This window comes from Triturus cristatus, chromosome 5_2 (genome assembly GCF_964204655.1).
Source record: "Triturus cristatus chromosome 5_2, aTriCri1.1, whole genome shotgun sequence".
Taxonomy (NCBI): domain Eukaryota; kingdom Metazoa; phylum Chordata; class Amphibia; order Caudata; family Salamandridae; genus Triturus; species Triturus cristatus.
In genome coordinates this window covers 612770468-612792202 of record NC_140588.1, presented here as the reverse complement: position 1 = coordinate 612792202, position 21735 = coordinate 612770468, and the positions used below count along the sequence as shown (strand labels likewise).

At 45.2% G+C, this 21735-nt stretch overlaps 1 long non-coding RNA gene across 1 annotated transcript; it reads left to right on the top strand.

Moving 5' to 3' along the window:
• The first annotated feature begins 2818 nt into the window (after positions 1-2818).
• On the top strand, positions 2819-21058 carry LOC146829070 (uncharacterized). Its single transcript, XR_014961904.1, has 5 exons — positions 2819-2936; positions 19820-19885; positions 20004-20051; positions 20707-20835; positions 20926-21058. It is a non-coding gene; the product is annotated as an uncharacterized LOC146829070 (long non-coding RNA).
• The last annotated feature ends 677 nt before the right edge of the window (positions 21059-21735 follow it).

Below are 21735 nucleotides of genomic sequence, written 5' to 3'. Positions count from 1 at the left end.
AGAGTAGCTCGGATTACTGTTCAAGGAGAGGAATAGCACACAGAGTCTCCTTTCTCTTCTAATCTCCACATTTGACAAAGTTCTTGAGCAACTCTTGAGGTCTCCGAAAGTTTCTTTTCAACAGTCCCAGTCCTTTCTTTAAAGTATTTACACAGCCCAGAAGACATCCCTAGCTCTCTTTCTTCTTCTTCTTCTTCTTCTTCTTCTTCTTCTTCTTCTTCTTCTTCTTCTTCTTCTTCTTCTTCTTCTTCTTCTTCTTCTTCTTCTTCTTCTTCTTCTTCTTCTTCTTCTTCTTCTTCTTCTTCTTCTTCTTCTTCTTCTTCTTCTTCTTCTTCTTCTTCTTCTTCTTCTTCTTCTTCTTCTTCTTCTTTCTTTTTCTTTTTCTTTTTCTTTTTCTTTTTCTTTTTCTTTTTCTTTTTCTTTTTCTTTTTCTTTTTCTTTTTCTTTTTCTTTTTCTTCTTCTTCCCCCTAAAGGTATTCTTCTTCCACTTGGGCCTAAGTTATCTTCTTCCAACAATATTATTTACAGTTCAAAGTTCTATTCACATCCCTTATTAGGTCAGAACTAATCTCCTGAATAACTTGTTGTAACAGTTCAGCTCTTAATGCTTCAATCTCTTGAGGAGGCTGTGGCACTCCAAAGCTTGGGAATTCCACATCTTACAAGATTAGAGTCCGTAAGCCACTTAGCCTTGGTGGGAAAGGAACAGTCAACAACAGAAGTGCTTTTACTTAAAGACCAGGAACTCTCATCAATACCTCGACAACCAGCACGGAGATATCGGACCTTGCTCTCCTTGGCATTTACAACAAAATAAGTCCACTCCCAAGATAAATATCTCCGACAAGGCACCTCCGACAAGGCACTTGAGCTCTACTGGATCTTCTTGCACTCTCTGCGTTCTGCACGGTCTCTCTCAAATCCGACTCTCAAGTCTCACTTATGGGTGTAAGTTCTCTTTCAGATGCGAGTCTCAGGTTCTTTCTCCTCTGTCTCACAGGCCAGGTCTCATCTGCAGCGTCTTTCTTCCTCAATTGCACATGGCTTCTTGTCACACTAGTCTCTTCCACTGAGTCAGACTCTCTGTCACTCGCAATGATAGTGTCTCCCTTACAGTCTATGCTAGTGTCATCTATAGCTTGACCCCACCCAGATTGATCTAGTGTGCATGAGGCATGAGCCTCCCCGAACACACACTTTACATATAGAGATGAGGCATTATATGTGGTGTACTTAAATGCCAAAGTAGTTGATGTGGATAAATGTACCACTTTACCTTATGGGGAGGCTTTTAATCCATATTTAATGGTGTGTGCCTTTATATAGGGTGGTCTATAGTGTGATGTATATAATCCTAGTTCATTACTGCTTATGTTCTCAAACATAGAGACTTGAGCACACACATCTGCTTTTGAGATCATTAGCCCAGGTAAAGTTAGGTTCAGGACCTGACATCATGGAAGACACAAGAATTACTGAGCAGCTCTGGAGTTCTGCATGGATATATACCTCCCTTATTCATGACCCCTAATAGCTCCTGAGTCTCCCAGAAGTACATGTGATAGTTGCAGAATCATTTTCTGGTAATCAGCTATTATCGCTTGCACCTCAAGTAATTTTCATAAGATATTTATTCTCCAATAGCTTTAATAGGATAGTAGCAAGCAATAGCTTCCACAGATACATGAGTAAATGAGGATTTACTCTGACCTCTCTAATCAACCAAAGCTCAAACTGCACAATGTGAACATCTCAGGAAAAGGTACCGTGGAGCCAGTGTGTTGGGAAGATGTGCTCGCAGCCCATGTGCAGCATGACTGTTTATGTCTAGTTTTCGAGTCTTACTTGGTCTTCATGAACCATACGTCCTATTGTTGTGGGGTAGATATTGAGTACTTAATTTTGGAGTGCAATATAAATCAACATCCTGGAGTCTGTAGGTGTTTGTAGGTAGCCATTGATGGTGGCAGGGGTTTGACAGACTCAGGGGAGCACTTTGGCACCAGATGAGGTGACAGCTGGCACACTGGATGATGGCTTGTGCGCTGGTTGGATAGAAACACAAGCGGCAAGGTGCAGACTCACAGCTGCCTCAGTGGCAGTGATGCAACCTCCATCTCCAGCAGAGTACTCGAGTACTTGGCTATGGAGTAAGATAAAAATTAAAAGAGTGTACATGCATTCCATTAAAGAGGCAGACAGCAATGATGTCACACTACATCTCAAAGCCCCCCGCTGACATCATCAAGTAAAGCAACATTCTAGAACGCCTGGTGTTGGTCCCTATTGGAGATGCAGGTCTGGGTGGAGAGAACTGTTTTTATCTAGACTTGCTGGCCTGGCCCCTTTAAAATATTATAAGCCGCGGGACTATTTCACTCTGCGCCGTGATTATTTACCTGAATGCGTGTATATAACGCTTTTTGTCCCGCAATTTCTCTGTAATTAACCGGCTTCCTAAAGTGTCCCAGTTGCAAGTCTGCAATTATTGTGTGTTGCCTGTGCTTGCAGGAGCACACCAGTCCAAGGAGCGACGTCTGAACTTGCAAGGACTGTTTCTGGCGTTTGCCTGTCATTTACAATCCTTCTGTAGACCCGGGAGTGATTTAGCTTGTACACACAAGTGAATTACAAGTGCTGGTATGTCATTTCAAGGCAGGCTCCCGCTTGTTTGCACATTGAGGTCTTTCAGTGCGGATTAGCAAAGAAAGAGGAGAGGTTTTTGTTTGGAAGACAGCAGATTTAGTTTAAACCCAAAGGACAAACACATGTCATCGCTCACGAATAACCTGGTACATCAACAAGGGCGACATAATAAACATGTGACTTTCATGATTATCCCTCTCAAACATACCGAGCAGGAGGTTGGATCTTTCAGTCTATGGCGACGGGTAGCTCGCAGACTGGTCTCTGGCCACTGACCCCAGTGCTTCAGGTATGCTGGAGGTTGTAGGGGGTGGGCGACGGCATGCATTGCAGCACGGCTGCCTGTTTTTTATCATCAGACTTTGACCAAAGAAAAAGAGTGAAAGGCTGCATAGGGAAAAAGATTAAGGAAGAGAAAGCTAGGAAAGCGGTGACAAAGGCAGAAAGTGGGAATGAAAAAGAACCTGTAAGCGTGAGGTAAAGAGTCAGGAAGAGTAAAGGGGCGTAACACAGGCCCCTGCAACATCTGTGGTTCAGGGGAAGGGGCGTAGCCCCTCTATTGGGCCAAAGTCTATGAATATTTGTGAGATATTGGAGGCTCGGGACCCTTATCACATTCTCTAAGGGTCCCCATCATTTTACGTTATGCCACGGGAAGTGCAGTATACTGGAAATGCGAAAATTAAGGTGAAATCAGCACTGGCCGACCTTGTTATTCGGCAATTCTCAAATTCACAGCTCCATCTGCGTGCTCCTAAGCAAACCTTTGGGCTCCAGCACTTATTTAATTATTACTTCATTGTTTACAAATCAAGCACTAAATGACAAACAGAAGACACCATGTTTTGTCAGATGAATAGCCTAAGACAGATATTTTGTTAGTCACTGCAATTTATTTACCCCTTCTGTCAGTATCTTTATGTGCTGCATTACGTAATTACTGCATTCCTGTGGATAGATAGCATAATATTCATGGGCATGAACAGTATTTATTCATTCAGTTATTATGAGTGCTGCGTATGTAGAAGGTCCCATAGGTATGCAGTTCTGTGAGTTCTACTTGACGGTAGTCTAGTCAGTGGATTGTTTTACTGTCACCAGGCGTGCCTTTTGCAAGATTCATGGACCCTCACCCATCAAGGTGACATGCTGCATCATAGGGTCATGCTCCTCGGTGAGTGGGTGCTGAAATATCCAATGGACTCCACAGGGATGGCACCGTACTTGAGATCTCTTTATCTTAATGCCTGATGTTGTGTGCCAGTAGGAGACATTTTCGTGGATTGAAATTTGTGGGTGTTTTATCCATTGAGTCATGTCTAACTCTTGGTGATTCAATGGATAAAATTCTTCCAATTGTTTCAGTCGATGACATAATTCTTTGGGTCTTGGCGATTATTCTTTGCATCGTTCTTGACTGTGTGTAATGAACGTGATCTTGGTCTTCTACTTTTCTGTTTTCTTTCCATCACTCCCAACATAATGTTTTCTTCCCAAGGAGTCTTTTCTTATCATTATGTGGCAAACATATTTGAGCATAATTTTTAGCGTAGGCAATTCCAGTGAAAGTTTTGGCTTGATCTTGTATTGATTGATTATTCTAACTCTGATTTGGAGCCAGACGCGGTTGGGGGAGATATAACTATACAGACCGAAAGACGTGGTGCTCAGATTTGGAGCACATGCGGAAATAGGATAACATTTCATTTGGATATGACTGAACTATAAAAACCCCCCCCTCGTCGTCGGATTGTATGACCAGGAATTATCGTCATACTAGACACTCTGCATATTAAACCATATACAGCCGTGAACAAGTCGCATGTAAAAAACTACTAAAGGCGACGAAACACGTGTTGGCTTGGGAACGTTTTTGAAGACTATGAGATACACTTTGAGAAATGAACAATAAACCGAAGAAACCCGAAAGAAAAGAAACAAAGATCCATTTGTGTTATTTGTTTATGTGTACACTAACCGTATTTTACATTGATTGAACGTGTGCTTGGGTACCCTCTTCTTGATTATTCTAGCAGTCTTTGCCAGTAACAATCCTTTTTATTAGTCGTCCAGCTCTCACATCCATACATTGTTACAGTAAAGACCCTTGCTTTGACAATTCGTATCTTTGTTGGTATTGGAATGGAAATATAAAATTAGCTATGGACAGCTGTAACAATTTTATTTCAAATGGTTCTTCATGCTAAATTTAAATACAACATAATGAATTCATGGGATATCAATGGTCTCCGAGTTCTAGAATGTGGTCAACATGTTTCTTGCTTGTTACACTCTAGAGGGGTCGGTGACAATTCTTCAGGACCTTTTTGTGCCTTAATCTACTGAGCTTGCTACTAAATGTGAGAAAAAGATAAATGACTTCCTTACTTATTTCCTGTTATGCGAACTGCATGCAGGGGAGCAACAAAGGACCCCCACTTCTGTCTGTTTTGGGCAAGCTTCTGTATGGTCCCCCAGTGTGGCTTAGCGTCTTCATTTCTGTTTTCACAATTTGCCTCTAGTTGTTCTTTGACCTGCCTCTCTTCCATTTGCCTTCTGTGGTCCAGTGGAAGCCTATTCTTGTGATGCAGTCTTGCTCACTTCTGATGGTTTTGTCCTATCCATCTTCATCTTTTTCTCATGATGGTGTCCATGCTCTCTAACTTGCATCTGGTGAGCAGTTCCTGGTTGGAGATGGTTCACGGCCAGAAAATGGGCAAGATTCTTCTCAGATTACTGGTCTGGAAGGCTGACAGTTTGATGTCACTTTTTATCGTTGGTCAGCATTCTGATTCATACAACAGTGTGGGCAGAATGCAGCTCTTGTAAAGCTTTAGCTTGGTGTTGGTGCTGTGCTGAGATCACCTCCACACATGGTTCAGCATACTGAAGATATTCATGTCCTTGTTCATTCTGCTCTTGATGTCACTTCCTGCCTCTCCATCATGTCTGATATTTCTGTTTAGGTAGGTAAACTCTTCAATGATGGCTGGGCTCTTCACCCTGATTGATGAAGTATTTGGGGTGTTCAATGGAATGACTTCTGATTTCTTCCTGTTGATCTTCATGCTCAAATGCTAGTGCATAGATAAGTTGACGTCTTTCCTTTCATATGCTGGTGTGTGTGTGAGCAATGGAGACTAGGTCATCCATATAATAAATGTCCTTCAGTCTAGAGAATGAGGTCTAACTGAGGCCTTTGTCTTGGTCCTCTATTGTGTGTCAAATCACCCAGTGGATGACTTGGTTGAAGAGCATCGCTGACATCCCACATCCCTGTCTCACACCAGTCTTGACTTTGAAGATATACTCACTTTCTCCCACCTACCACCACCTGCAAGGTGGTAGACCTGCAAAAAGATAAACAAGTGTGCCCCAAAACAAACAAAAATGTGAAGTTGTTGGAAATTTTATGTGGTATGTTGTTTAACACCTGTATTTGACTGTTTAATTGCCTTGAGATTGTGACACATAGTTGTAGTTGGTCAGGCCCCCTTAGGTACACATAGATGTGAGACTCTCTATATAGCTATTTGCTATTATTAAGAGGCTGTGTGATTCGCCTACCCACATCCATGAACCCGGGTATTGGTGCACACAACATACCAAGTAAAACAAGTTGGGTAAAGGTACCTGCATCCTGTAAGGGACACTTCTGGTGAACAATCCACTGACTAGTCAACTGCACACCTTTTGTAATATGATATTCTAAGAAGGTAGGACATGTGCTGGACCAACAAACCCCCTCATTCCTCTAATTTTGCTCTATGTAGAAGGTATAAAATATCTCCTAATTCTCAAAATACCATACAGGGTAACTCGTGGGTTTGTAAGTGAACTGATAAGTTTCAGTTGTTTTCTCAAAGAAAGATTAGTTGTAATGTCCCTAAGATGTTGAACTATAGGGTTCCCTAGGACAAAGCTCCTGGCTTCAAATAATCAAAAAAATTGCTTTTGCACAGAAAAGGTATTAAAAAGTAAGCTTTGACAAACCCAAGATGTCTATTATATTTGAAACAGAATGTGCTTCTTCACTGATGGACATGCTTTTGATTGTGTGCATGGACGGATTGATAAATGGTAACAGTCATAATTGGTTACATAGGATGGAAGCATGGCTTGCCATCAACAGTGTAAAATGTAAGGGGATTCTAGTTTTCAACTTGTCAGACATTGTTACATACCAGCATCCAAAGGTTTACTTGTATGTAAGATTGTGCACCTGAATGGATGTCAACAATGTGCCAAGAATTATTACTGTGATGTAATTGCCATTAATATACTGGAAGCAGGTACTATCATGTCATCTGTGGAAGAGTGAGAATTATGCCAGGTATCGCCAGAATCATTCAATGAATACCAGTAATATGACATAATCACCAAAATTAAAAGTGCAATACCATTGTGTCATGGAGGTCTACATATATCAAAAAAATACATTATGCCAGTGTCTGCATTATGTGAAAAACCAACTCGGGTTTTGGCTAATTAGCAGCAAGGCCAAGCCACATATAATCAACAAAACAAAACCAGTGCCAATGCTGCACCTAATTCAAAATGAACCACTAGAACATGAACTGAATAAAACAGTTTCACGAGAAACCACTTTTTCCGTTTGATTTAAATCAACATTTATTTATAATCAATCCATTTATTTGTCAGTTTATGTCTTTTTAAATATCACATTTATCACATATTCAAGAAAAAAAGAGAAGAGAACCACATAAATATATACATTTACATAAACTAATTTTTGCGACACCCCTATTTGCATACAACAGTCAATCATACATACTAGACATACGCTTTCACACAAACATCCTAAATCACTAATTATGATAGAAAAACATTTTTTTTTTTTTTTTTTTTTAAAGTTCCAAAACCTTTATTAGCATCTGACACAGTCATACATTATACGCCTACAACCTCACGGGCCGGCTCCATAGAACATTTCACACCGTATTTCAGCACCCTGTACACAGCCATGTAGCCGACAACCCGGAGGTCCGGCGGCAAATACCTTTTGTCCCAACATAACAGTAGTACTAGACAATGTACCCTGAACACCGGGCAAGTGGCGGGGCACCATGTCCGTCAGGCGCAACCGCCATGTGCGCTACCTGTCATTTGGAAGTGCAAACATCCAGGAGCATACCCCCCCACTGCAGTCCACCACCATCACCCTCCTAAAGGGCCAACATTCAGATCCCACCTAGTTAATCTCAACGGCTCCTGAGTCAACCCTCAGCCTGCACCCGGTTCTCCCCCTCCACTGAGGCAGTATACGCCGCCACATACTCTTTAAACGGGTCCCAAATGTCCCTGGCTCTGCTAGTTAAGGGTTGCGTCTCAGCGTAGATAGCACTCTGCTCCTGGCAGTACAAAAGATCCCCTATCCATTCCTTAAATTTCGGCGCCCGCCCTCTGCCCCATCGGCACGCAACTCTACGCTTCGCCAATAATAGAGCAATGTTCCCCAATTTGCGCGTCAGCTTAGGTATTGATATCGTGTAACCCAGCAGCATCACAAGCGGATCTAATTCCACCGTAGCCCACAACATAGCCGTCAATGCCGAATGCACCTGCAGCCAGTAATCTGCCACTCTCGGACACAGCCACGCCAAGTGCAGGAAATCTGCTCCTTCCGCCTGGCACCTCTCACATCTGTCGCTGTCCGATAGGCGAAATCTAAGCTTTTTAACTGGTGTGTAATACATTCGCTGTAAGAACTTGTAATGAATAATACGCTGTCAGCTACTGGAGGAGATCTGGGAGGTGAGCTCGCAACAATACGTCCATTGCTTCTCCGTTATATCTCTGCCTAGCTCGATTCTCCACTGCTGGAGTGCCCTACAGTCCATACTCCCACTGTGCGCCCGAATACTACTGTATAACTGAGAGACTAAATGTCTACCATCCGTAGAGGTAAGCAGGATCTGTAAAGGCCTCACTACGACGGGTTCCTCCGGGAAGCTTGGTAATATCTTCCGCAGCCCACGCCGCAGCCGGATATAGTAAAATACATCCAGCGGAGTAGGCTGATATCCACCAAACAACTGCTCTTCCGTATTGAACCGACCACTAGCAAAGAGGTCACCCCAGTGCCGTATTTTTATTCTAGCGCACATCCCCTGAAACCCTCCTTCCTGCAACAGTGACAAGTCCGGGTGATAAACCAGCGGCAGCGTCGGAGCATACAGGAAGCTAAGCGCCAGTCGACGTAGTATACGCTGCCACGTGTCTACCGTGCACGGCACCGTAGTAAATGGCGTATCAAAGGCACGGATTGAGCCCTGAAGAACACCCGTCAGTGGCAGAGGCCGGGATAGCCGATCCTCCACCGCCAGCTGCGGCAGGAATGGCGTAGGTGCAAACCAATGGTATGCAAAGTGAGCCTGCGCACTCAGGTAGTATTCCAGAAAATCAGGAACATCAAATCCACCAGATTCGTATGGCCTAGTGATGACCGACCATGCCAGTCGAGGCTGCTTACCAGCCCAGAACAGCCGCAATAATTCGGAACGCAACCTTCGAAAGAAGTACGCCCCCGGGTAGTACGGGATGTTCTGGAAAAAATATAAAAAACGAGGTAATACCACCATCTTGATCAGCGAGGCCCTACCCGCCATGGTAAGCGGAAGAGACACCCAGCGAGTAACATCCTCTGTCAGCTTAGTTATGGCTGTACCGTAATTCAGCCGCAACGTCTCCTCTCGATCCTTTGAAATCTGGATCCCCAAATATCTGAGATCCGACTCACACCATTCTAGCGGGTAGTCCAGAGGGAAGCGGCCCACTGCTGGCGTCAGGGGAAAAAATTGCGACTTCTTCCAGTTTATTTGAATGCCCGACAAACGCCCAAACACCAAAAATTCTCGGAGCAACGGATTAAGGTTAACCTGCGGATCCACCACGTACAACGTTAAGTCGTCCGCATATAGAGATACATCAATCTGCCGTTGGCAACATTTAAAAGCACTCTGTTTATGCAATTGTCTGATACGGCACGCCAGAGGTTCAATCGCGATAGCAAATAGCAATGGGGAGAGCGGGCACCCCTGCCTGGTACCCCTAGTCAGTAGAAACGAGTCGGACACCTCACCATTAATCAGCACTCTCGCTCTCGGGTCAGTATAGAGCAATTTGATCCATGCCACGAATATTTTGGGAAAGCCCATCCTGTACAAGATGGCAAACAGGTAGTTCCATTCAACCGAGTCAAATGCCTTGGTGGCATCAAGGAACACAGCCGCTACAGGCAGTTCCGGCGCCATCGTATTTATCAAGGAGAAGAGCGTATGCAAGTTGCTAGCAGTCGAGCGACCCGGGACAAACCCCGATTGATCTGGGAGAGCAATTTTCGTCATAAGCAGGGAGAGCCTAGTGGCCAGCACCTTCGCCAGAATCTTTGCATCACAATTAATCAGGGAGAGCGGTCTATATGAGTCACACTCTGCTCGGTCTTTTCCTGGCTTCAACAGCGAGGTGATCAGTACCTCCCTCATTGTCCCCGGCAGCACTCCCACCTCCAGTGACCCCTCATACACCTCCCGGAGCACCGGTGCCATGACATCAATATAGCTTTTATAGAATTCCGCCGGTAGGCCATCAATCCCCGCCGCCTTACCATTACTCAGAGACATAATCGCTTCCCGTATTTCATCCAGTTCAAATGGAGCCCCGAGAAATTCCCTATGGTCATCGCTTAACCAACATAACGCCACATCATCCAGAAAGTCCCCAAACACCACCTCCCCACCACTGCGGGCTTCATATAACTCCTCATAATGCGCAGTGAATTGAGCTAATATTCCCTTCGTATCTTGCTGTAAGATCCCTCCCTGCCCCCTGATCTCTAGGAGGTGTGTGGATCCCCGGGCATGCCGAGTAACCTCCGCTAAGGCGCGCCCTGGTCTCTCTCCTTCACAATAGCGGCGGGCACGCCAATATCGGCCCCTGAATTTGGACTCCCGATCTGCTTCCTGCTCGTACTGCGTAAGCCGTTCTCGGAATTCCTTATGGACTGGACCCATTGGTTCCTGTGCCATCCTAGTTTCCAGCTCCGCCAGTTCAGCCTCTAATTTGGTGAGCGAGCCTCGTATTGTCTTTAGGACACCGAAGCTCTTAGATATATAATACCCCCTGACCGTCACCTTGAACGACTCCCAGATGGTCTCAACACTATCCACTGACCCCTTGTTGCGGGGAAAAAACTCCGCTATCTCGTCCCCCAATTCCGCTTGAAACACCGGATCCAGTAACGCCGTGGGCTGCATACGCCACCCAGGTGCTGCCCTACAGAATCCAGGGATCGCCACCTGCACCATTACCGGACAGTGATCCGAGTACGTCCGCGGTAAGTGAGCCACTCGACCTAGATCCAGCGCCAAGCCCGTAGACAGAAAACAGTAATCTAGCCTGGCCCAAGAATTGGCATATGTTGTGAAGTGCGTCCCCTCCCGGACCCCAGGATGCACAAACCTCCAGCTATCCACAAGTCCCCCTTCTGCCACTATACCTGCCATGACTTCCCTCGCTCCCTTATGGTATTGCGGGCTACCATCCGACCTATCAAGCCCTGGGGTCAGTGTGAGATTGAAATCCCCCCCCCCATATGATATGCATGGATCCAGTGTTCAGTATTTTGCCCCATAGCATGGCAAAGAAGGCAGGCGAATCCACATTTGGCCCATAGCAGTTTACAATTGTGACCGTATCAGTACCAAGTCTGCCCCACCACAGGACAAATCTCCCTTCCTTATCCGTAAGATCACCCAGCTTCACAAACGGCACCGCCTTCTTGATCAGTATCGCCGTACCCCTGGCATACCCTGAATACGAGGAGAAGCTCCGTACTGCCGCCCATTTGCTTGCAAAGGTGTAGGTGGCCCGAGGACTAAGATGCGTTTCCTGTAGCAAAGCAATTTGCACCTTATGCTGTTCCAGATAAGCCACCACCCTCCTACATTTCCTGGCGTCATTTAACCCCCGGACATTCCAGGTGGCGACAGTGACATGTGACTTACTCGCCTTGTCTGCCATGCTTCGTTAACCGCCCAAGTACCAAAGCAGTGGGCCAGGTCTGCCTGCCAAGAACACCCCAGGTGCTTGCCGCCCAATAATATCCCCCCTCCACCCCATCAGATCGAATATTCAGAAACAGCCCTTTCCGTAGCGTATCGGATTCCAGCCCATGCCCTCCTCCATGTACTACAACCCCCCTCCCGGTACTACTCTGTCTCGCCCGTTTTGGAACTCTAATCATACAAACCAGAACAACATCCCGTGTACCCACCCACCTCCCACTGAAGCAAACCCCAACCTGCCAGGCCTGTAACCCCCCCTCCCCTCCCACAATTGCCCCAAACAGCAAGGCAAATACATTCCCCAAACCCCGAACATATACTAGGGTATTTCCCGTCAGGAAACAAATCTAGGTGGCACCACCAGTTCCCTCCCCAGCAACGCCAGCCCGGCCACACAACGTGCAGCCCAGCACAGCGAAACGAGGAGGTGTCCGGCGCTAGTACTTGATCCACCCGAGTCCCACAACAAGCAAGTCTCTGCCTCCTTTAACAGCAGCCAACACTGTGCCCCACCTCGTGCAATCTTAAGAGGATTATCCTGCGGTGTCAGCGCCCCACAACCCAACAACACCCCACCGTGCTCGCAGCCACAAGGCCCAACCATCCCCCAGCGCAATGTCTCACAGCAAGCTACCCCAGTGCCAATTCTCGGGGGACCCCCTCATCCGCACATGTAGTCCAATATGCCAGCTACAGTCACCCCACTCACGGTTCGCCGTCCACCAGCTCCTCACGCCCAGGGTCCTCGTCGTTCCCAGCTCCAGCCTCCGATCTGCGGGAACGCTTATACTGTTTGATGAAATCCTCCACCAGCTGAGGATTCGTGAAGAATTTTTGCCTCCCCTGATATGTGACCCGCAGGCGCGCCGGGTAATGCAGTGCATAGACCAATTGCAAGTCTCGTAGTTTCGCTTTGACTGCTACAAATTTTCGACGTTCCTCCTGCACCATCGGTGTGAAATCTGGATACAGCGTGAAGGAGTTGCCATCGTAGGATAACGTACGCGTACTCCGTGCTGCCCTCAAAGCGGCGTCACGGTCGCGATAATTGAGCATCCTGGCGATGATCGGCCTGGGCGCCGCCCCCGGCTTAGGTCTGGGGCCCAGGGCCCGATGCGCCCTTTCCACAATAAATTGGGGAGAAAAAACGTCCGTTCCAATGGCCGCCCCCAACATCTTCTCCACGTATTCCTCCATTTTGCCCACATTCGTCGACTCAGGAATACCTACTATGCGCACGTTATTCCGCCTACTTCGCGCTTCCAAATCCTCATTCTTAGCAGCAATTAGGCGCAGCAGATTGTCCATTCTGGATAACTGTGAGGTGTGCCGTGTCACCGTATCTTCAGTGTCCGATATCTGCTGTTCCACCCCCGTGATCCGTTCTTCTTGGGCGTCCAACTTCTGTACTACCGCATCCATTCGGGACGACATTCTATCCACTTTATCAGCGATCGTCGCAAACCCCTGGCGCATATCTCGCAAGACATCTTGTAAATTGGGTGCCGCTTCCGCCGATCCTCCTGCCGCCACCGGTGGCTCCGCCGGACCACGCGTCTCTTCCACAGTCTTGGGCGGCTTCTTACTGGCCTCAAACGTGAGTTTGGGCTGTTTCGCATCTGTCCTGCCCATGCTGGCCTCCGGTCAGTCCTCTCCGTCGGCAACAGCAGTCGATTCCCTAGGGCCAAAAGCAGCGTCAACGCTCCCTCCGCACTTCCCAGGAGCTACTATCCTTCTGCACTCCGCAGGCCCAGGCCGCCAATATACTCGAGCGCCGTGCAGCAGGCCAGCCGACACCAGCTGCACCCTCCTCGCACCTCCAACGGTCTCCACGGCCGGCCGGCGGCCGCGTCAGCACTCCAGAGGATCGAACCACGTGCAGTCCGTGCCAACGGCCAGTACAGCACCCCCGATCTCCTCCGCAGCCACCAGCAAGGCGATGCGCAACGTAGCCCTCCACAGCCCCTCCTAGGTTCGCAGCCGTATTCAGGGGCGTCCAGGTCTGCCAGTCCCAGTGTCGCAGCCCAGTGTCCGCTCACTCCCTCAATCGCACTCCAGTCCAGTCATGCGCGGTGCCCGGGGGGTGCCTCAGCTCCAAGTCGGCTGTTATTCCGGAGACAGGGGGGGCGGGAGGGGGGGGGGGCAGGGGGGGTAACACCTCTCACCCCCACTTAGCCCCGATGTCCCTCGGCTCCCCCACAGCACCTCGCCACCAAGCTCCTCCAGGAAACGACGAAATCAGCGTACTGCCAGAGAACGGAGGGGGGGCGGCCAAGGAGCACCCTCAGTACCGTCCGCAGCTTCCCAGTCCGCCCCGCTCCGTAGCCATCGCCAAGGCGTTGTGTCACTCAGGTGGATCGGTTCCGGCTCAGCGCCTACGGCCTGCAGCCGTTATCGCAGCCCCGGTCTCTCCTAACAGCGCGATCCGGCAGGGCAGCCCAGCTCTTTCCACGTTACTCGCGCTCCGCTGACAACGGCGCGTCGTTCTCAGGCACCGGCCGTCCGTTGTCCTTTAGCCGCGGCCAGCACCCGCCGGACACCTCGACACTGCTCCCCGCTCGGTTTCGGCCCCCGGGTGGCTCAATTAAGGATAAGTGGACGGATGATAACCGCCGGACAGCGCGAGCCCTACACGAAGGCCGCCATTCACCAGTGCGCCACCTAGCGCCTCCTTATAGAAAAACATTTTTCAAAAATAAATCAAATGTACAAAAAGGCCATCAATAAATATAAATTGACACACTTATAATGCACTGTGTTTGATCATTTGCGTTTGATTGGCCTCTAATGAAGAAAGGTCTACGCGTTTCGAATCTCTTTGTATGTCGGGATTCTCGTCAGGACCAACGCTTTCTGAAACAAAGCAGAAACACAACCGAATTTTACCAACTGACCCAAAGAACATTAAATTTTGAACCGCAAACCTCGTTTCAGCATCTTACCTGCAATTCAACATGTGCAGAAAAAGCTCTCATCAACAATTCTAAAGTCGAGCAATGACCTAAACATAAGACAAAGAACCAAACATGTAATTTACATGCAACCTGAGTACAACCAACTTTACGCTAAATGGAATCCCCAAGGAAATAACAATCTTACTTGTCGAGCTTATTGTGGTGTCTGAATGATCGTTCTCTTCACTGGCGTCAAAGTCTAAAATCTTTGGAGATTAACGTCCTCACAGTGTAGCAACCGCCGGTTTTCCTGTGCAACTGTTGCCCTTTACGATTATGTCGATTCTAATGATAAAATGACACCACAACTTAGTAACCACCTCGACATATGATGCGTTTCCTTTTTAAACCACTGAGTACTGTAAACGCTTTTACCTGAAAGATTGTGAAAAGTTCATCCGTGCTCCTTCAGTAGCGTTTAAATCTGGAGTCTTTGAAATTATCGTATCTCCGGCACAAAGCTGTCAGCTCAATTGTCACTCTTTCTAATTGCCTATGTCCCTTCTAATTGAAAATAGAAAATAAAAGGTGCAATTCAGTACCCTCCTTGGATATATAGAACGTTTCAGTTTGGACACAGCTGTACGCAGCTCAAGAGTTTACCTGAAATTGCGTGGAGGTACATCAACGCTCTTTACTCCGGGCGTGTTGGCGCCATAATGTTAGGAATAAGAGTCCAGTCCAAGACGCCGCTATTTGAGTACAAGCACTTCCGCCAGAGGAGGATCATGGGAGTTGTAGTTCGAAAGTTATCGATGATCAAAATCCATGTGCAATTTATGAAATTAAAACAAGAATAATTTACCCATTGGTGGTCACTGTAAAAACTGTGACTTGAGTCAGTGCTCGTGGGGATGGTAATTTTGTCATGGTGTTTTTTAATTGACATGACCAAAACTTTATTGAAAAGATGGAACACCGTCATATATTTACGTGCGTTGGCCATAGACGACTTAAACGACCAGTATGCACATGCTAAACACTCCTCACAAAAGGAAAAACATCCACGGTGGGGCAGCAGTCCCAAATATTGGGCGCAAGAGTCGCTTATAGACTGAATGTGTTTCGGTTGGCTGATGTAAGTATTTATTGAAGCTGACAACAAGCTGGATCTAATGTTATCCAAATTTGAAGTGGTGACCAGGGTACGATTCATATTCTCATTTATACCACTTAAAGGTTGAAGCGCGCCAATGATGTAATAATGATTTACAATCACAAAAAATCGCATGTGGTCGAAAGTCCTGTAGAAAGCATCTCCCCTGTGTTTGTTTCAGATGATTGCACGGGCTTCCTCCAGTGCTGTCCCTACTGGAGCTGAAGGCAATTAAAGATTATAAATCTCAGAGATTTCATTTAAGCCGTCAACCGACGTATTGAACTTTAAAATGAGCATTGCTTCTCTTTTTAATAGTTTGGCATCAAGGTCACCACCGCGACTGTCCTGTTCAACTTTGGAGATTATAGTCCATTTTAGATCGATCTCCGTATGGTTATTAAGATTCCAATGATTAACCAACGGGGCATTTTGCACGTTCTTACGAATTCTAGATTTATGTTGCTGGATCCTTAATCTGATCTCCTGATTTGTTTTCCCAATGTACAATTTGTTACATGGGCATAGGGTTCCATACACCACGAATTTGGTTTTGCAGTTGGAAAAGGTGTCATGTTTCCAATGGATTCCCCTGTAGGAAAAATGGTTGCCTTCCATAGTTGATTCACAGCAAACACATGTTCCGCATTTGTGATGACCTTGGATGGGTGGAAGACTCAGGAATCTTCTCATATTTAAACTTTTAGTTTTAGGTAGTGCAGCTCGCACTATCTGGTTGGCAATGCTTTTATCTTTCTTAAAAGCAAATAGCGGTGGTTGTTTTAGTGTGGTGTCAAGATTCTTGACCAAATGCCAATTTTGGCTAATGGTCTTTTTGAACCAGTTGGACATGGGGCCAAACGTGGATACGCATACAATCCTGTCCATCTTAGATTTAACCTTCCTTTCCAACAATGCTTCTCTCGGGGTCCACCAAGCACGTTTAATTGCTTTTTTCAGTAGTTTTTTTGGATAACCTCTGGCTAGGAGATTGGAGACGATTTCCAAGTACGGTGTGACTTGGCTAAATTTTTCCGCAAAATAAGATTACACTTCTACTTCAGCAAGAAAGACATGTCCCTTACTACACCAAGGGAAACTAATACTGGTCTGAAAGATCGATCGACCTTCAATCCGCCTCTACACGACGTACCGCCGCAAGTCTTGACCTTTGAACAAGCGGTAACTGAAGAAATCACAAATTTATGTAAGAACAAGAAGAAAACAGATCAATACTGTAACCTACCCAAGCAAGAACGCTTGGCATTAAAGGGACTTACAGAAGACCAGACTATCATAATCAAGCCAGCTTACAAAGGCGGAGCAGTAGTCATTCAGGACACTGAAACATATCGTCAGGAATGTATGAGACAACTGGCAGACAGAAGATTTTATGAACCTCTCCAACAGGATCCTACTAAGAGAATTCAGAGAGCCATCACCGAAGCAGTGGAAGAAGCATCAGCAAATGGCTGGATTACTTCACAAGAAGCATCATTCCTGCACACTCCTCATCCTGTGATGCCATACTTTTATACTTTACCTAAAGTTCACAAAACCCAACGTCCCCCACCAGGAAGACCCATCATATCGGGCCAAGGGTCACTACTAGAACCTTTATCCACTTTTGTCGATCATTTCCTGAGGCCCTTGGTTAAAGATATGCCAACATACCTACAAGATACTAAAGATGTCTTACGTCTACTGCCTACAGTAGATTTTGATCTTGACAAAGACCTTTTAGTATCATTTGATGTAGAATCATTATATACATCTATCCCTCAGGATGAGACACTTGAAACCATCTTTTCCATCCTGAACAACACACACTTGGATACCATCACTCCGGTACATTTCATTATGACGCTTGCACATTTGGCTATGAAAGAGAATTTTTTCAAATTCGAGGATACTATATACCTGCAGGTCTCCGGGACCAGCATGGGAAGCATTTTTGCTCCAAGTCTAGCCAATCTTTATGTGCACTCTTTTGAACAGACACACGTGCTTAATGATGACAATCCCTTCAGTGACTCCATCAGATTATGGAAGCGCTACATTGATGACATCTTTGTAGTTTGGCGCGGAGATTTGTCATCAATCTCCCCCTTTCTACATTGGCTGAACACCAGAAATAACTTTTTGAGGTTCACAGTGGAAGCACACAAAGAAAGATTGGCTTTTTTAGATCTTACCATCTTTAGCACTCCTACTGGATTGGAAAGTGAACTTTACAGAAAACCTATGTCTCGCAATTCCCTTCTGAGATATGATAGCCAACATCCGAAATCACTTAGAGACAATCTCCCTTACGGACAATTTTTGCGTGTAAGACATAACTGCTCCACATCTGACCAGTATCAGATACATGCAAGAAATCTTACAGAACAACTAATTGAAAAGAAATATCCGAAATCTCTGATTAAAAAAGCCTTCAAACGCGCCTCAAACAACAACCGAGAGGCATTGATTGAACCTCCCTATGCTAAACCACCGTTGGAACGGTTAACTTTTGTCCACACATTTAGCACCCTAACTAATGGGATTCAGAGAAGCGTTAAGAAACACTGGCGTCTCCTTAATTCGTGTAAAGAAAAGATACAGCTACCCCTATTTTCACTGAAGAGAGGAAGTAACTTCAGAGACAAATTGGTCCATACAAGACCTCGAGAAGAGAGACCACGTTCTATTGGCACTCTATGGGACCTACCTGCAGTACTGGGACACCACCCATGTGGCACTTGCTCAATATGCCCTCAAACTAGTCATTCTAAATCATTGGACATAGGTACAAACACACCGTGGGAACAAAGGACTTTCACTAATTGCAATAGTGAAAATTTAATTTACTTGATTGAATGTCCCTGCAAACTTCGATACGTAGGGATGACCACTCGGAAAGTCAGACTACGTATGCTAGAACATAAGAGCACTTTCCGCTGCAAAAAAACCAACACTAGACTTACACGTCATTTTGAAGAGGCAAAACATCAAGCTAATGATTTCTGGTGGACAGTTTTAGAAAAACCTTTTATTCCATCGCATGTCAGCGATATATCTCGCTGCTTGTTCCTAAAAGAACAACGATGGGTTTTTAGAATTTGCAGTGATCAAAAAGGTCTAAATGATGACATTCCCTGGGTCTCATTGTGAGATACAAGTGGGCTATATAGTTCAAGAGCCATCTGCACCTGTCCATCTCTCTACAGCAATAGGTTAAATCTACCTAGCTTTTTGCCAGACAGTTTCTATAGTTTCTATATTTTTGTCCCAGCATTTATGGTGTTTCATACCTTTGTGCACACTAGTCATTAAGGGCCTCCCTACTCAGTTGTAAGAACTCCTACTGAGGACACCAAGCTATACATCAGCAACATGTACACATCATGGCTTTTCTCGCCACCGCAAATCACAGTTTAGTGTATATATGAGGTGATTCTTATTTAGCATGCCCCCTGGCATCGCAATTTGTCCGTGTATACAAGTAAGACTGATAAAGTTATTTTTTCTCGGACCGCGGAACCACGATTTCCGGGTACGCTGACGTCACTTTGTAGTTCCAAGCGCTACCGGATACTGATTTGAAGGTCCGTGAGCGATAAAACAACCACAATGAAACTGATATCGATCGACAAATAGGGATGCGACTTCACGCATCTGGATGATCTTTAACACCTGAGATTGTACTTGCCGGTTACCTCCCAAACGGCTCAGACCTACTCCGAGGCACCGACGGAGAGGTAAGGTATCGGATCTCTTACACTTCTAATACCAGAAAATAACACTTATACTAGCAAACCGTTTATCGTATGCTCCATCAACACTGGAGCGCTTACGTCTGCGTGTTCCCTTGTGTACTTTCAAACGATAATTCTGCCCTCGGGGTTGTCAAACCTGCCAGTTGGGGAAATCACAACAGAGATTTGAATAGAGCGTGTAAAGGACAATGTGTTTAGATCCTATTTTTTAATTATGAACTCACTACTGCTGGGGTTAACAGTTTCTTCAATTCCCCCCATACTTTCTACTTTTTCAGGGCGGGGCCTCCTTCAAACCTGAGTCTATTCCGGGTGACGTGAGGTTTACTTCTCGTGCTAACCAGGTAAGCACTCGAGATATGGTTACACATTGGGCCAAAAACTAACTAGTTCTTCGTGAGAGAGTATGTTTTATGTCAATACCTTACATTGTTCTCTTTGGTTTTTTTCGTATTTCCATAGATAAACTTATATAGACTGAGTGCACGAAGAAGCTATACACCACAAAAGGTTGTATTTTAAATACTCACTGTTCTTCTTTTTTTCACACTTTATTGTTGCAGTAGCAATTTATAATTTAGAAGGTCCTGACGAAAGCCATTTGACCATGGGGTCAAGCAGGCTGAAACATGTTGACCGCATTGTTAAACAGCCTATTTGTTAAAAGCTGTTTCTGCACCATTTTTAAATAAGGATTGGTAGGAATATCTTGCATTAAACTATCTTCTTCCTCCAACTCCTTTTTTAACATTTTTCACTTTACTGCACTGCACTGTTTATATATCATTTTCGGTATATACCTGCACATCTTGGCTGTCTTCTTTCCTTCCCCCTTCCCGGGCTTTATCCAAGTGCTCTGGCTAACACCGTACCACATATAACACTCCAGGTCGGAGTGGTTGATAGTGGTGTGAAGGTTGGATATCCAGATGATGACACATACCAATCACTGGTTACTGATGGAAATCCTTTACAACCAATCAGCACTCTGAGGTTCTTCTCTCTCATACTCTACATCTATTTCTATCTCTTTGTTGACCTTGCTCAACATTCAGACTGACAGACTCCTTTTTGTATTTTTGTTTACAGCTGTGTCCAAACTGAAACGTTCTATATATCCAAGGAGGGTACTGAATTGCACCTTTTATTTTCTATTTTCAATTAGAACGGACATAGGCAATTAGAAAGAGTGACAATTGAGCTGACAGCTTTGTGCCGGAGATACGATAATTTCAAAGACTCCAGATTTAAACGCTACTGAAGGAGCACGGATGAACTTTTCACAATCTTTCAGGTAAAAGCGTTTACAGTACTCAGTGGTTTAAAAAGGAAACGCATCATATGTCGAGGTGGTTACTAAGTTGCGGTGTCATTTTTTCATTAGAATCGACATAATCGTAAAGGGCAACAGTTGCACAGGAAAACCGGCGGTTGCTACACTGTGAGGACGTTAATCTCCAAAGATTTTAGACTTTGACGCCAGTGAAGAGAACGATCATTCAGACACCACAATAAGCTCGACAAGTAAGATTGTTATTTCCTTGGGGATTCCATTTAGCGTAAAGTTGGTTGTACTCAGGTTGCATGTAAATTACATGTTTGGTTCTTTGTCTTATGTTTAGGTCATTGCTCGACTTTAGAATTGTTGATGAGAGCTTTTTCTGCATATGTTGAATTGCAGGTAAGATGCTGAAACGAGGTTTGCGGTTCAAAATTTAATGTTCTTTGGGTCAGTTGGTAAAATTCGGTTGTGTTTCTGCTTTGTTTCAGAAAGCGTTGGTCCTGACGAGAATCCCGACATACAAAGGGATTCGAAACGCATAGACCTTTCTTCATTAGAGGCCAATCAAACGCAAATGATCAAACACAGTGCATTATAAGTGTGTCAATTTATATTTGTTGATGGCCTTTTTGTACATTTGATTTATTTTTGAAAAATGTTTTTCTATCATAATTAGTGATTTAGGATGTTTGTGTGAAAGCGTATGTCTAGTATGTATGATTGACTGTTGTATGCAAATAGGGGTGTCGCAAAAATTAGTTTATGTAAATGTATATATTTATGTGGTTCTCTTCTATTTTTTTCTTGAATATGTCATAAATGTGATATTTAAAAAGACATGAACTGACAAATAAATGGATTGATTATAAATAAATGTTGATTTAAATCAAACGGAAAAAGTGGTTTCTCGTG